Below are 14,306 nucleotides of genomic sequence, written 5' to 3'. Positions count from 1 at the left end.
CTCTATACCTACCTGTATGCCCATAGTAGAGGTATGATGGGAATCTGTCCCCCCTGGGAGATATCTGACCTCTATTATGGGCATACAGGTGACAGAAATGTAACTCTATACCTACCTGTATGGCCATAGTAGAGGTCTGATGGGAGTCTGTCCCCCCTGGGAGATATCTGACCTCTACTATGGCCATACAGGTGATAGAAATGTAACTCTATACCTACCTGTATGGCCATAGTAGAGGTCTGATGGGAGTCTCTCCCTCCTGGGAGATATCTGACCTCTACTCTGGGCATACAGGTGATAGAAATGTAACTCTATACCTACCTGTATGGCCATAGTAGAGGTCTGATGGGAGTCTCTCCCTCCTGGGAGATATCTGACCTCTACTCTGGGCATACAGGTGATAGAAATGTAACTCTATACCTACCTGTATGGCCGTAGTAGAGGTCTGATGGGAATCTGTCCCCCCTGGGAGATATCTGACCTCTACTATGGGCATACAGGTGAGAGAAATGTAACTCTATACCTACCTGTATGGCCATAGTAGAGGTCTGATGGGAGTCTGTCCCCCCTGGGAGATATCTGACCTCTACTATGGCCATACAGGTGATAGAAATGTAACTCTATACCTACCTGTATGGCCATAGTAGAGGTCTGATGGGAGTCTCTCCCTCCTGGGAGATATCTGACCTCTACTCTGGGCATACAGGTGATAGAAATGTAACTCTATACCTACCTGTATGGCCGTAGTAGAGGTCTGATGGGAGTCTGTCCCCCCTGGGAGATATCTGACCTCTACTATGGCCATACAGGTGACAGAAATGTAACTCTATACCTACCTGTATGGCCATAGTAGAGGTCTGATGGGAGTCTGTCCCCCCTGGGAGATATCTGACCTCTACTATGGCCATACAGGTGATAGAAATGTAACTCTATACCTACCTGTATGGCCATAGTAGAGGTCTGATGGGAGTCTCTCCCTCCTGGGAGATATCTGACCTCTACTCTGGGCATACAGGTGATAGAAATGTAACTCTATACCTACCTGTATGGCCGTAGTAGAGGTCTGATGGGAATCTGTCCCCCCTGGGAGATATCTGACCTCTACTATGGGCATACAGGTGAGAGAAATGTAACTCTATACCTACCTGTATGGCCATAGTAGAGGTCTGATGGGAATCTGTCCCTCCTGGGAGATATCTGACCTCTACTATGAGCATACAGGTGATAGAAATGTAACTCTATACCTACCTGTATGGCCATAGTAGAGGTCTGATGGGAATCTGTCCCCCCTGGTAGATATCTGACCTCTACTATGGGCATACAGGTGACAGAAATGTAACTCTATACCTACCTGTATGGCCATAGTAGAGGTCTGATGGGAGTCTGTCCCCCCTGGGAGATATCTGACCTCTACTATGGCCATACAGCTGATAGAAATGTAACTCTATACCTACCTGTATGGCCATAGTAGAGGTCTGATGGGAATCTGTCCCTCCTGGGAGATATCTGACCTCTACTATGGGCATACAGGTGATAGAAATGTAACTCTATACCTACCTGTATGGCCATAGTAGAGGTCTGATGGGAATCTGTCCCCCCTGGGAGATATCTGACCTCTACTATGGGCATACAGGTTATAGAAATGTAACTCTATACCTGTTATATTCTGCTACCAAAGCTAAGGAAAGAGAGGAGATCTGTCCCTACTATAGGACTCAGCTGAATCCCTACGATGTAACAGGGAACCTGATCCTGCGATCAGACCTGCTAAAGTCCTAATCTAGTCTGTACGGAGACCTATAGATGTGGGGAGGGAATCCCTACAAGTACTAAGGACTGGGAGGAATATGGGACACCTCCTAACAGAAATAGTAGCAGACAGACGAACAAACAAAATAGATAGAACATAGAGGTCCGTAGACCAAGCAAACTAACAGAGCTAGATACAGAGCACAGGCTAGCTAGAAAGTAGATATACAATGAAGTCCAGCAAAGCCAGAAGGGCGGAGCAGGATTAAATAGGCCAACAAGGTCATGTGACCAGCAAAGGAAAAAAAACCTAACAGCAAGGTTCTAACAGTACCCCCCCTTCTAAGAGGATCCTCCGGATCCCCTAGGACCAGGCTTATCAGGAAATCTCCTGTGAAACGCTCTGATAAGTCTGGACGCGGAAACATCATCTGACCTCACCCAAGAGTTATCCTCGGGTCCGAAACCTTTCCAGGCCACAAGATACTGCAAACTACCTCTATACCGTCTAGAGTCAAGGATGCGAGAAATTTCATATTCCCCGTCCTCCACCACCGGAGGAACAGAGGCAGAGGCGTCACCATCCGACACAACAGCTTTTTTTAACAAAGAGACATGAAAGACCGGATTAATTCTCCAGGAGGTAGGAACCTCCAACCTAACAGCAGATTGGTTGACAACCTGAAGCACCTTAAAGGGCCCTACAAACTTGGGACCCAATTTCTTAGAAGGAATCCTCAACCGCAGATTCCTAGAGGACAACCAAACCATGTCACCAACAGCGAACAAAACCTCCTGTCGTTTCCTATCAAAGTAGTCTTTAGATTTTCTGTTGGCCTCCTGAAGATTACCACGCACATCCGTCCAAACTCTTTCCAAATCACCGGAAAAATTCTCCTCCTCAGGCACGGCAGATCCCAACTTGGAGAACGACCCAAACGACGGATGTCTCCCAGAACAACAAAAAAAAGGCGAACAACCAGCAGAAGATGTATGATTGTTCAGAGCAAATTCGGCAAGTGGCAGAAACTCAGACCACCCCTCTTGATTGTCTGCCACAAAACAACGCAAGAACTGCTCAACATCCTGGTTTTTCCTTTCTGTCTGGCCATTAGATTCAGGATGATATCCGGACGAAAACGACAAATGAATTCCCAACCTGTCACAAAAGGCACGCCAAAAACGAGCCACGAACTGAGGACCCCTATCAGAAACAATGTCAGTAGGAACGCCATGAAGTCTGACAATTTCCTTGACAAAGGCCTTAGCGAGAGTTTTAGCGCAGGGCAGTTTGACGAAGGGAACCAAGTGACACATCTTGCTAAAACGGTCCACGACCACCCAGATGACAGTAAAACCCTCAGAGGGGGGAAGGTCAGTTATAAAGTCCATAGCCAAATGTGTCCAAGGAGCACTGGGGACCTCCAAAGGACAAAGTAACCCCGCAGCAGGAGTATGTGAGGACTTAGATCTAGCACATACAGTACATTGGCGCACCCACTTAATGACTTCCTTCTGCCATCCAGGCCACCAAAAACTGCGACCCACCAGTCTCTTGGTCTCAGAGATTCCGGGATGACCTGCCAACCGAGATTCGTGACACTCAACAAACAAATCTCTCCTAAAGGTCCCAGGCACAAACAACCTCCCATGAGGAGTGTTAGATGGGGCATTCTCCTGAGCTTTAAGAATCTCATCTTCCAAAACGGAGTCTAAAGCAGCTATCACAACACCTTCTTGTAAAATGTTTTCCTCTTTCTCAGCACCGACTATGGGAGAAAAACTGCGAGACAAGGCATCCGCCTTAACATTCTTAGTACCAGGGATGTAAGTAACGGAGAAATTAAACCGCGAGAAAAACAGTGCCCACCTAGCCTGACGGGCATTCAGGCGCTTGGCAGCATCAAGATATATCAGATTTTTATGATCCGTAAGAACCTGAACGGGAAATTCCGCACCTTCCAAGAAGTGGCGCCAGTGTTCAAATGCGAGTTTAATAGCCAATAATTCCCGATTACCAATATCGTAATTCAATTCAGTCTCCGAAAATTTTTTTGAAAAAAAGGCACAGGGATGTAATCCATCCCCGTTATCCTGAGACAATACTGCGCCAACCCCCACAGAGGAAGCATCAACCTCAACCAAAAACGGCCTAGTAACATCAGGCTGCATAAGGATGGGAGCAGAGGTGAACCTCTCCTTGAGATACACAAAAGCTTCAATGGCCTCAGAAGACCACTGAACCGCATCAGCACCTTTCCTGGTGAGATCAGTCAGAGGTTTGACAATACTAGAAAAATTTTTTATGAATTTTCTGTAATAATTGGCGAAACCCAAAAACCTCTGTATCGATTTCAAACCAATAGGCCTAGGCCATTCCTGCACAGCCTGAACCTTAACCGGATCCATCTCAAAACCTTTGCTGGAGATAATGTAGCCCAAAAAACTAATTCTCTGTACAGCGAACTCACATTTCTCCAGCTTAGCAAAAAGCGAATTGTCCATTAATAACTGTAATACCTCACGCACGCTCCGCCAATGAGACTCCAGATCTGGCGAATAAATCAAAATGTCATCCAAATACACAACCACATTTTTACCGATCAAAGGTCTAAGGATGTCATTAATCAGATTCTGAAAAAATGCAGGAGCATTAGTAAGACCAAAAGGCATAACCAGATTCTCAAAATGACCCACAGGAGTGTTAAAAGCAGTCTTCCATTCATCACCCTCCTTCATGCGCAACAGATTGTATGCCCCCTTAAGGTCAATTTTAGAGAACCACTTGGCCCCCAATAACTGGTTAAACAGATCAGGAATCAATGGCAGTGGGTAAGGATTGCGTACCGTAATTTTGTTAATCTCACGAAAATCCAGACAAGGACGTAAACCGCCGTCCTTTTTTTTTTACAAAAAAAAATCCAACCGCCACAGGAGACTTAGAGGGCCTAATGTGACCGGCGGCCAAACTTGTCTGTATGTATTCCTCCAAAGCCTTCCTCTCAGGAATAGTAAGATTAAATAAACGACTTTTAGGAAGAGTCGCTCCAGGGACAAATTCAATAGAACAATCATAGTCTCTATGGGGAGGCAAAACCTGCGATTCTTTCTCAGAAAAAACTCTCCAAAAATCCTGAATAGGAACAGGCAATTCTCCCCTATCCAAAGCTGCAATACGCCCGTTACAACACTTGTCATAACATTTATGGCTCCAGGCTTTAATTTCACTGGTAGACCAATCCAGTACAGGATTGTGAAATTTTAACCAGGGCAATCCCAATATTACTGGAGAAGGCAAGTTATTCAACACTACCAAATCCAATTTCTCATGGTGAACACCATTAATAGTGAGAGGAAATTCACTGACCTTGAGAGTAATATTCTTCAAAGGGGAGCCATCCACAGAAACCACAGCAATGGGGGATGATAAAGGTTCAGGTTTTAAATTGAGTTTTTCCACGAATCCCCCATCAATTACATTCAGAGTAGACCCACAATCGACAAACACCCGAAATTCCATTAATTTTTCCTGAGCAATCGTGGAAGCAGCTAAAAATATACCCTTGGAATTTAAACAGGCAATACGGGCATGACTGACCATTTTTTTTTCTTTCTTCATACGAAGCTCACAGCCTTTAATCAAATGACCAGATTTTCCGCAATAGAAACACAAGCCTTCCGAAAAACGACGGTCTTTTTCTTGAGAGCGAGGTGCCACCGATCCAATCTCCATCGGTTCACCACTGTTAGTACACACATTATCATAACCAGAAACTGACATAGCAGAGGATTTGCTCTCATTAACCCTAGCACGCAGTCTTCTATCCACCCGTATAGCTAATTGCATAGCCTGTTGCAAATCCTCAGGTGTAGGATAAGCAATTAGCAGGTCTTTAACCCTTTCACTGAGCCCAGCAAGAAATAGACTTTTCAGAGCAGAATCGTTCCACCCTGTTTGAGTAGACCAACGACGAAAATGAGTACAATATTTTTCCACATTACCTGATCCTTGTTTTAGACGTCTCAACTCAGTCTCAGCTGATGCCACACGGTCAGGATCATCATATAATAATCCTAAAGCAGAAAAAAAACTATCCACTGATCTGAAGCATGTATCACTAGGTTGCAAAGAAAAGGCCCACTCCTGAGGCTCTTTGCGCAAAAGTGACATTATGAACCCTACGGGTTGGGATTCATCCCCAGAGGACTTGGGTCTCAAACGAAAATACAATAAGCAAGCATTTTTAAATGAAAAAAATTCTCGATGTTCACCAAAAAATAAATCCGGCAAACATACCTTAGGCTCCAAGAAATATGCTCCAGGACAGTTACTCACGTGCTGACAGAGCTCGGCCACTTCCAGAGAGAGTTCCTGCAGGTGTTTAGCCAAATCCTGAACCGACACCATGATGGAACAAAAAAAAAAAAATCTTTCCTTAGAGAATTTGCAGGCTGGACTTACTGTTATATTCTGCTACCAAAGCTAAGGAAAGAGAGGAGATCTGTTCCTACTATAGGACTCAGCTGAATCCCTACAATGTAACAGGGAACCTGATCCTGCGATCAGACCTGCTAAAGTCCTAATCTAGTCTGTACGGAGACCTATAGATGTGGGGAGGGAATCCCTACAAGTACTAAGGACTGGGAGGAATATGGGACACCTCCTAACAGAAATAGTAGCAGACAGACGAACAAACAAAATAGATAGAACATAGAGGTCCGTAGACCAAGCAAACTAACAGAGCAAGACACAGAGAACAGGCTAACTAGAAAGTAGATATACAATGAAGTCCAGCAAAGCCAGAAGGGCGGAGCAGGATTAAATAGGCCAACAAGGTCATGTGACCAGCAAAGGAAAAAAAAACTAACAGCAAGGTTCTAACAATACCTCCCTGTAGGCCATAGTAGAGGTCTGATGGGAATCTGTCCCCCCTGGGAGATATCTGACCTCTACTATGGGCATACAGGTGATCGAAAAGTAACTCTATACCTACCTGTATGGCCATAGTAGAGGTCTGATGGGAGTCTGTCCCCCCTGGGAGATATCTGACCTCTACTATGGAAATACAGGTGATAGAAATGTAACTCTATACCTAACTTTATGGCCCATAGTAGAGTTCTGATGGGAGTCTGTCCCCCCTGGGAGATATCTGACCTCTACTATGGGCATACAGGTGACAGAAATGTAAATCTATACCTACCTGTAAGGCCATAGTAGAGGTCTGATGGGAGTCTGTCCCCCCTGGGAGATATCTGAAATCTACTATGGACATACAGGTGATAGAAATGTAACTCTATACCTACCTGTATGGCCCATAGTAGAGGTCTGATGGGAGTCTGTCCCCCCTGGGAGATATCTGACCTTTACTATGGACATACAGGTGATAGAAATGTAACTCTATACCTACCTGTATGACCATAGTAGAGGTCTGATGGGAGTCTGTCCCTCCTGGGAGATATCTGACCTCTACTATGGGCATACAGGTGATAGAAATGTAACTCTATACCTACCTGTATGGCCATAGTAGAGGTCTGATGGGAGTCTGTCCCCCCTGGGAGATATCTGACCTCTACTATGGGCATACAGGTGATAGAAATGTAACTCTATACCTACCTGTATGGCCATAGTAGAGGTCTGATGGGAGTCTGTCCCTCCTGGGAGATATCTGACCTCTACTATGGGCATACAGGTGATAGAACTGTAACTCTATACCTACCTGTATGGCCATAGTAGAGGTCTGATGGGAGTTTGTCCCTCCTGGGAGATATCTGACCTCTACTATGGGCATACAGGTGATAGAACTGTAACTCTATACCTACCTGTATGGCCATAGTAGAGGTCTGATGGGAGTCTGTCCCGCCGGGGAGATATCTGACCTCTACTATGGGCCTACAGGTGATAGAAATGTAACTCTATACCTACCTGTATGGCCATAGTAGAGGTCTGATGGGAGTCTGTCTCCCCTGGGAGATATCTGACCTCTACTATGGGCATACAGGTGATAGAAATGTAACTCTATACCTCCCTGTAGGCCATAGTAGAGGTCTGATGGGAATCTGTCCCCCCTGGGAGATATCTGACCTCTACTATGGGCATACAGGTGATCGAAAAGTAACTCTATACCTACCTGTATGGCCATAGTAGAGGTCTGATGGGAGTCTGTCCCCCCTGGGAGATATCTGACCTCTACTATGGAAATACAGGTGATAGAAATGTAACTCTATACCTACCTGTATGGCCATAGTAGAGGTCTGATGGGAGTCTGTCCCCCCTGGGAGATATCTGACCTCTACTATGGGCATACAGGTGATAGAACTGTAACTCTATACCTACCTGTATGGCCATAGTAGAGGTCTGATGGGTGTCTGTCCCGCCGGGGAGATATCTGACCTCTACTATGGGCATACAGGTGATAGAAATGTAACTCTATACCTACCTGTATGGCCATAGTAGAGGTCTGATGGGAGTCTGTCTCCCCTGGGAGATATCTGACCTCTACTATGGGCATACAGGTGATAGAAATGTAACTCTATACCTACCTGTATGGCCATAGTAGAGGTCTGATGGGAGTCTGTCCCCCCTGGGAGATATCTGACCTCTACTATGGGCATACAGGTGATAGAAATGTAACTCTATACCTACCTGTATGGCCATAGTAGAGGTCTGATGGGAATCTGTCCCCCCTGGGAGATATCTGACCTCTACTATGGGCATACAGGTGATAGAAATGTAACTCTATACCTACCTGTATGCCCATAGTAGAGGTCTGATGGGAATCTGTCCCCCCTGGGAGATATCTGACCTCTACTATGGGCATACAGGTGATAGAAATGTAACTCTATACCTACCTGTATGGCCATAGTAAAGGTCTGATGGGAATCTGTCCCCCCTGGGAGATATCTGACCTCTACTATGGACATACAGGTGATAGAAATGTAACTCTATACCTACCTGTATGGCCATAGTAGAGGTCTGATTGGAGTCTGTCCCTCCTGGGAGATATCTGACCTCTACTATGGGCATACAGGTGATAGAGATGTAACTCTATACCTCCCTGTATGGCCCATAGTAGAGGTCTGATGGGAGTCTGTCCCCCCTGGGAGATATCTGACCTCTACTATGGGCATACAGGTGATAGAAATGTAACTCTATACCTACCTGTATGGCCATAGTAGAGGTCTGATGGGAATCTGTCCCCCCTGGGAGATATCTGACCTCTACTATGGGCATTCAGGTGATAGAAATGTAACTCTATATGACGCGCCCCTGGGCCTGTGTCGCGCTGCGTTGCGCACGCGGGAGCTTACCCGGAGCCGGATCTCTTGAGGGTTGTAGTCTCGTGGCGGTGACCCGGTCCGTGCCCAGGGAGTCAAACTGAGCGGTGATGTAACAGCGGTAGATGCAGGACGACTACGCCACCCGTTGAATGCAGCTATGGAGCTGCCGCTGCAGGACAGTCCGCTGAGGCCGGTGGATGGATGGTGCAGCGTAGAGGGTATAACCCCCAACGGGAGGGGTATGGCCTCAGGGCAGCAGATGTGGATGATGGGGGTAACAGGAACCACTCAGAGACGGTGCGGTGTAATTCAGGGTCTTTACTGGTAACAACGATAGACCCTCCCGGAGTACTTGCTAGTGAACGGGGCCTGGTCAGTCCTTGAGCAGATGGGATCTCCCCTGGCCAGGCGGAGTTGTAGGCCTCCCAAACTGACTGTACTCTTCTGGCTACCTTGCTAGAAGCGGATATAAGTAGCCCACGTCCCTGAGTGTACCGTGTGGTGCTCACCCGTATGGCCGGTGACTCGGGGCCTTCTAATGGCTTCCGCTCCACGATGGCGGTGCTGGTCCCACGCGTGCGACCGTGCCTTCGGGTTTCTGGGCCTGAGGACCTGAAATCCCCTGCCGGTCGGCTTCTGCTGCTGGGTAAGAGTTAGTCCCCACAGCCTCGGACGCCGGGTCCGGTAAGAAAGCTTCTCAGTCAGGGCGAGCTCTGCAGCTGCCAGCCCCTGACTCGTAGTAATATTGCTCCCACTGAGCTTCTGCTGTTTCTTCCTATGCTGCTTCTCTGTCTCTACTCTCCTTGACTGACTAACCCTGCCTCAGCCCAGGGTTTTTACAGGGGAAGTTCTTCCCCTCCCAAGACTGGGCAGGAGGTCTGGCATGCACAGGATCCCTGACCAAAGGACCTCCCACCTGCTCTCAGACATAACATCTCTATCACTGTGGCAACCAGACCCCTGGGGTGTCACATTCCCCCCTAGTGAAATTTAGTACTCCGGGACTAAACATATTTTAGAAAAACATAACAAGATAAAAACAATAATAATACAATAAGAAAAACATATAAAGATGGTTACGGCATGTCCGTAACCGGGTGCAGTCTTTGAAGAAAAGCAAGGTGTCCATTTCACCAAAACAGGGAGACGTAACCAGGTAGGGGTTTGTCCTACCCCGAGTCCTTAACAGTCTTTAGTCCGTCCTGGGTTACGCTCCAACTATGTACAAGGATTCCCGGTAAATCCGCCAAGGACTCCTACAAATAACTGGAAACACAAAATTATACACAAGCAACAATACACAGATAAACATAAATAAAACAATTTATACACTTCAAATCCTCCACCGTGCGGGTAACTGGCCTCTAGTGGCCCTAGTGGACCTACGGAGCTGACTGCCTAGCCCTGAACTACAGGGTGTAGGAGCTGTCAAGGGTAAACTGGGCAGCTGTCTACCGGCTCTTTGGCTCACTAGGGATATGGCAGGCTCACTGCAAGCAGAGGGTTGATCCTCCTTGTCTGCTGGTGTGGGGTCTTCTGCCTCCTGGACCGGCTGTTCTTCCAGCTCTACCTGTTGCTCCGTAGGTGCTTGGGATGCTGGTTGGAGGAAGGTGAGTACGGGTACCACAACTGCACCATTAACTTGAGTCCAAGACCGAGGGAAGTCCCCGAGCACAGTACTAACCATATCTTCCCTTTCCTCTACGGATCGATGGTCTTCTTGTTCCTCTTCAGGGTTTCTCAGTTGTTCGGGACACTTTTTCAGGTGGTCCCGGGATACAATGGCTGTGGTTTCCCCTCCGTCTTTACTGATGGTACAAACCTTCGGGTTCTCGTGGCTTGAGGGCAGTACGGTGTACGGGTCCTTCTCCCACTGGTCGTCCAACTTGTGGAGCCGTCTCTTCCTCTTCAAGACCTGCTCTCCGGGTACCAGGGGAACAGCGGGAGCATACTGGTTGTAAGTTTTCTCTTGTCTTTCCCTAGTCTGACAGAGACTTCGCTCCACGCTCTCCTGTACTCTCCGGTACTGCTGCTGCCTCTCTGTGTCCCATTCTGCTTCTGGTGAAGTGTCCTCGGGTGTCAGGACTCCCATTTCCAGGTCAACAGGTAACTTACCGGGTCTTGCCCTCATTAGGTAAGCCGGGGTACAGTTGGTGGAACCTACCGGGATGTGGTTGTATAGGTCCACCAGATCGGGCAGCTTCTCAGGCCACAGACTGCGTTCTTCCAGGGGCAACGTTTTCAGAAGATCCATTACCACCTGGTTCATTTTCTCACAAAGTCCATTAGTTTGCGGATGATAGGGTGTCGTCCTTATCTTCCGGCAGCCATACAGAGTGCAGAATTCTTGGAAGACCTCCGCTTCAAAGGCAGGTCCCTGGTCTGTCAACACTTGGTCCGGGTACCCGTGTGGACGGCAGAAATGCTGCTGGAAGGCTCTCGCTGCTGTTCGAGCTGTTAAGTCCTTGACGGGGACGACAACCAAGAACCGGGAGTAGTGATCCATGATGGTTAGTGCGTAGACGTAGCCACTTCTGCTTGGGGTCAGTTTTACATGATCCAAGGCTACCAGTTCCAACGGCTGCCGGGTGACGATGGACTGCAGGGGAGTCTTCTGGCTGGCACGATCCTTCCTTCTTAGGTTGCACGGGCCACAGTCTCTGCACCACTTCTCAATGGTTCCCCTCATGCCTACCCAGTGGAATCGCTCGCGCAGCAGGAACTCCAGCTTCTTCCACCCGAAGTGTCCAGCTCCGTCGTGGTATGCCTCCATCACCATGGCTGCGTCTCTTCGTGGCACCACTACTTGCCAGAGTAGTTCATGCGTCCGGGAGTTAACCATTCTGCGGCACAACTTCCCCTTGTAAAGGAACAGTCGACTCCTCTCTGCCCATAGTTGTTTGGCTTCCTCCGGAGCGTCTGGTTCAAGGCAAGCCTCCGGGCGAGTCAGCATCTCCTTCACCAGTCGGACGGCAGGGTCGCTGTCTTGCGTTTCCGCCCAGTTGTAGTGAGGTAAGGGGTTCAACGTAGCAGCCTGCTTACTCCTTACCCGGTGGGAGTACTGGATAGTCCCATGACGGTGGAACGCAGGGAGTTCAACTTCTTCCAGTCCCTCCGGATCTTCTCCTTCGTCCGGCAGGTTGGGCATCCTGGACAGGGCGTCCGCGTTGGTATTGGAGCGTCCGGCCCGGTATTTGATTGTGAACTCGTAGTTGGACAGACGGGCCATCCACCTCTGCTCCAGGGCACCGAGTCTTGCCGTGTCCAGGTGTGTCAACGGGTTGTTATCCGTGTACACGGTGAACCGGGAAGAAGCGAGGTAATGCTTAAAGCGTTCGGTGACTGCCCATACTACGGCCAGGAACTCTAGCTTAAATGAGCTGTAATTCTCGGGATTCCTTTCGGTGGGTCGCAGCTTTCGGCTGGCGTAGGCGATTACTCGTTCCTTCCCCTGCTGGATCTGGGACAGTACGGCTCCTAGCCCGATGTTACTGGCGTCGGTGTAGAGGATAAAGGGCTGGCTATAATCCGGGTACGCCAGGATTTCGTCCCCCGTGAGGGCCATCTTCAGCTGGCGGAAGGACTCTTCTTCCAGCTCCTCCCATTTGAAGGGCGGCTTCTGGTTCTTGGCCTTCCAGGACTGGCCTATCAGGAGGTCCTGCATAGGTGCTGCCTTTTTGGTGAAACCGGGAATAAACCTTCGGTAGTAGCCTACCAACCCGAGGAACTGCCGCACTTCTTTTACGCTGGAGGGGCTTGGCCATTCCTTAATTGCGGTGATCTTATCAGGGTCGGGAGCCACTCCGTCAGCGCTCACCACGTGTCCCAGGTACTGCACCTTTGGTTTCAGGAGGTGACACTTGGAGGGTTTCACCTTTAGGCCGTAACTCGCCAGAGCTTCGAATACTTCCGCCAGGTGTTTCAGGTGGTCCTCATACGTCTTGGAATATACGATGACATCGTCCAGGTACAACAGGACCGTCTCGAAGTTTCTGTGGCCCAGACAACACTCCATTAGTCGTTGGAAGGTTCCTGGTGCGTTGCAGAGTCCGAACGGCATGCAGGTGAACTCGCTAAGTCCCATCGGGGTGGTGAATGCGGTCTTCTCCCGGTCCGCCTCTGCTACAGGAACCTGCCAGTACCCGCTAGTGAGATCCAAGGTAGAGAAGAAGTTAGCAGATCTTAAAGCAGCCAATGACTCCTCTATCCTTGGTAAGGGGTACGCATCCTTGTGTGTTATACGGTTGATTTTCCGGTAATCTACACACATCCTCATGGTGTTGTCTTTTTTTCTGACTAAGACTAGTGGAGCTGCCCAGGGGCTACAGCTATCCCTGATCACCCCAGCCTCCTTCATGTCTCTAAGCATCCCCTTGGCGTGTTGGTAGTGTGCAGGGGGTACGGGTCGATACCTCTCTTTTATGGGAGGATGGTCTCCCGTGGGGATGTGGTGTTCTACCCCCTTGACTCGCCCGAAGTCTAACGGGTGTTTACTAAACACTCTCTCGTACTCTTGAACCACCCGATAGACTCCCTGTTTCTGATGTGAGGGAGTGGAGTCAGTACCCAAATGTAGTTGCTGACACCAGTCCTCCTTTGTTTTCTTAGAGCCGTTACCTTCCTCCGGGTGAGATGGAGGCAAGGGTTCCACAGATTGTATAGCATTTTGGTTAATGGTATATAATTTGGCTAGCGTGGCATACCGGGGCAGGTACACTTCCCTCTTCCCGATATTGATTATGCGAACGGGCACCCTCCCATGGCGTACATTAACCACCCCCCGTGCTGTCAAGATGGTGGGCCTACTGTCTGAGTAAACTGGTTCTACCATTGCCTGGTAATCTCTACCTCTCAGACCAATAGCTGCCCGGCACCAAATCATCATTTCACTTTTTGGGGGCATGGCAATAGGAAAAGGGTCACACATTCTTACGCTACCAATCTCACCGCCGGAGAGTTCCACCTGTTGCCGTCGCATCAGTGCCCGGATCTCTTTCTGGAGCACCCGCTGCTCGCCGGAGCTGGCGTTCTTGGCAACCTGCTGTAAAAGGAAAATCACCTCTGCAAGACAATTTTCAATTACATTAGTTCCTAGAGTTATTTTTGGGTGACTCTCATGTTTGTCAATATCTACAATGATCAGTCCCTGTGCTGCCAGTTCGACTCTACCGATTTTGATGGTCACCTCTTTAAATCCGATCTGTGGCACGGGCTGACCATTGCTGGCGATGATACTCAAGTCGTCGTCAGGGTAGCGGGTAATATCCGAGTCATTCCAG

Source organism: Phyllobates terribilis, unplaced genomic scaffold, assembly GCF_046119375.1.
Source record: "Phyllobates terribilis strain yellow unplaced genomic scaffold, ASM4611937v1 Scaffold_9__5_contigs__length_417890890, whole genome shotgun sequence".
Classification (NCBI taxonomy): Eukaryota; Metazoa; Chordata; class Amphibia; order Anura; family Dendrobatidae; genus Phyllobates; species Phyllobates terribilis.
Note: the sequence above shows the minus strand (reverse complement) of the source record.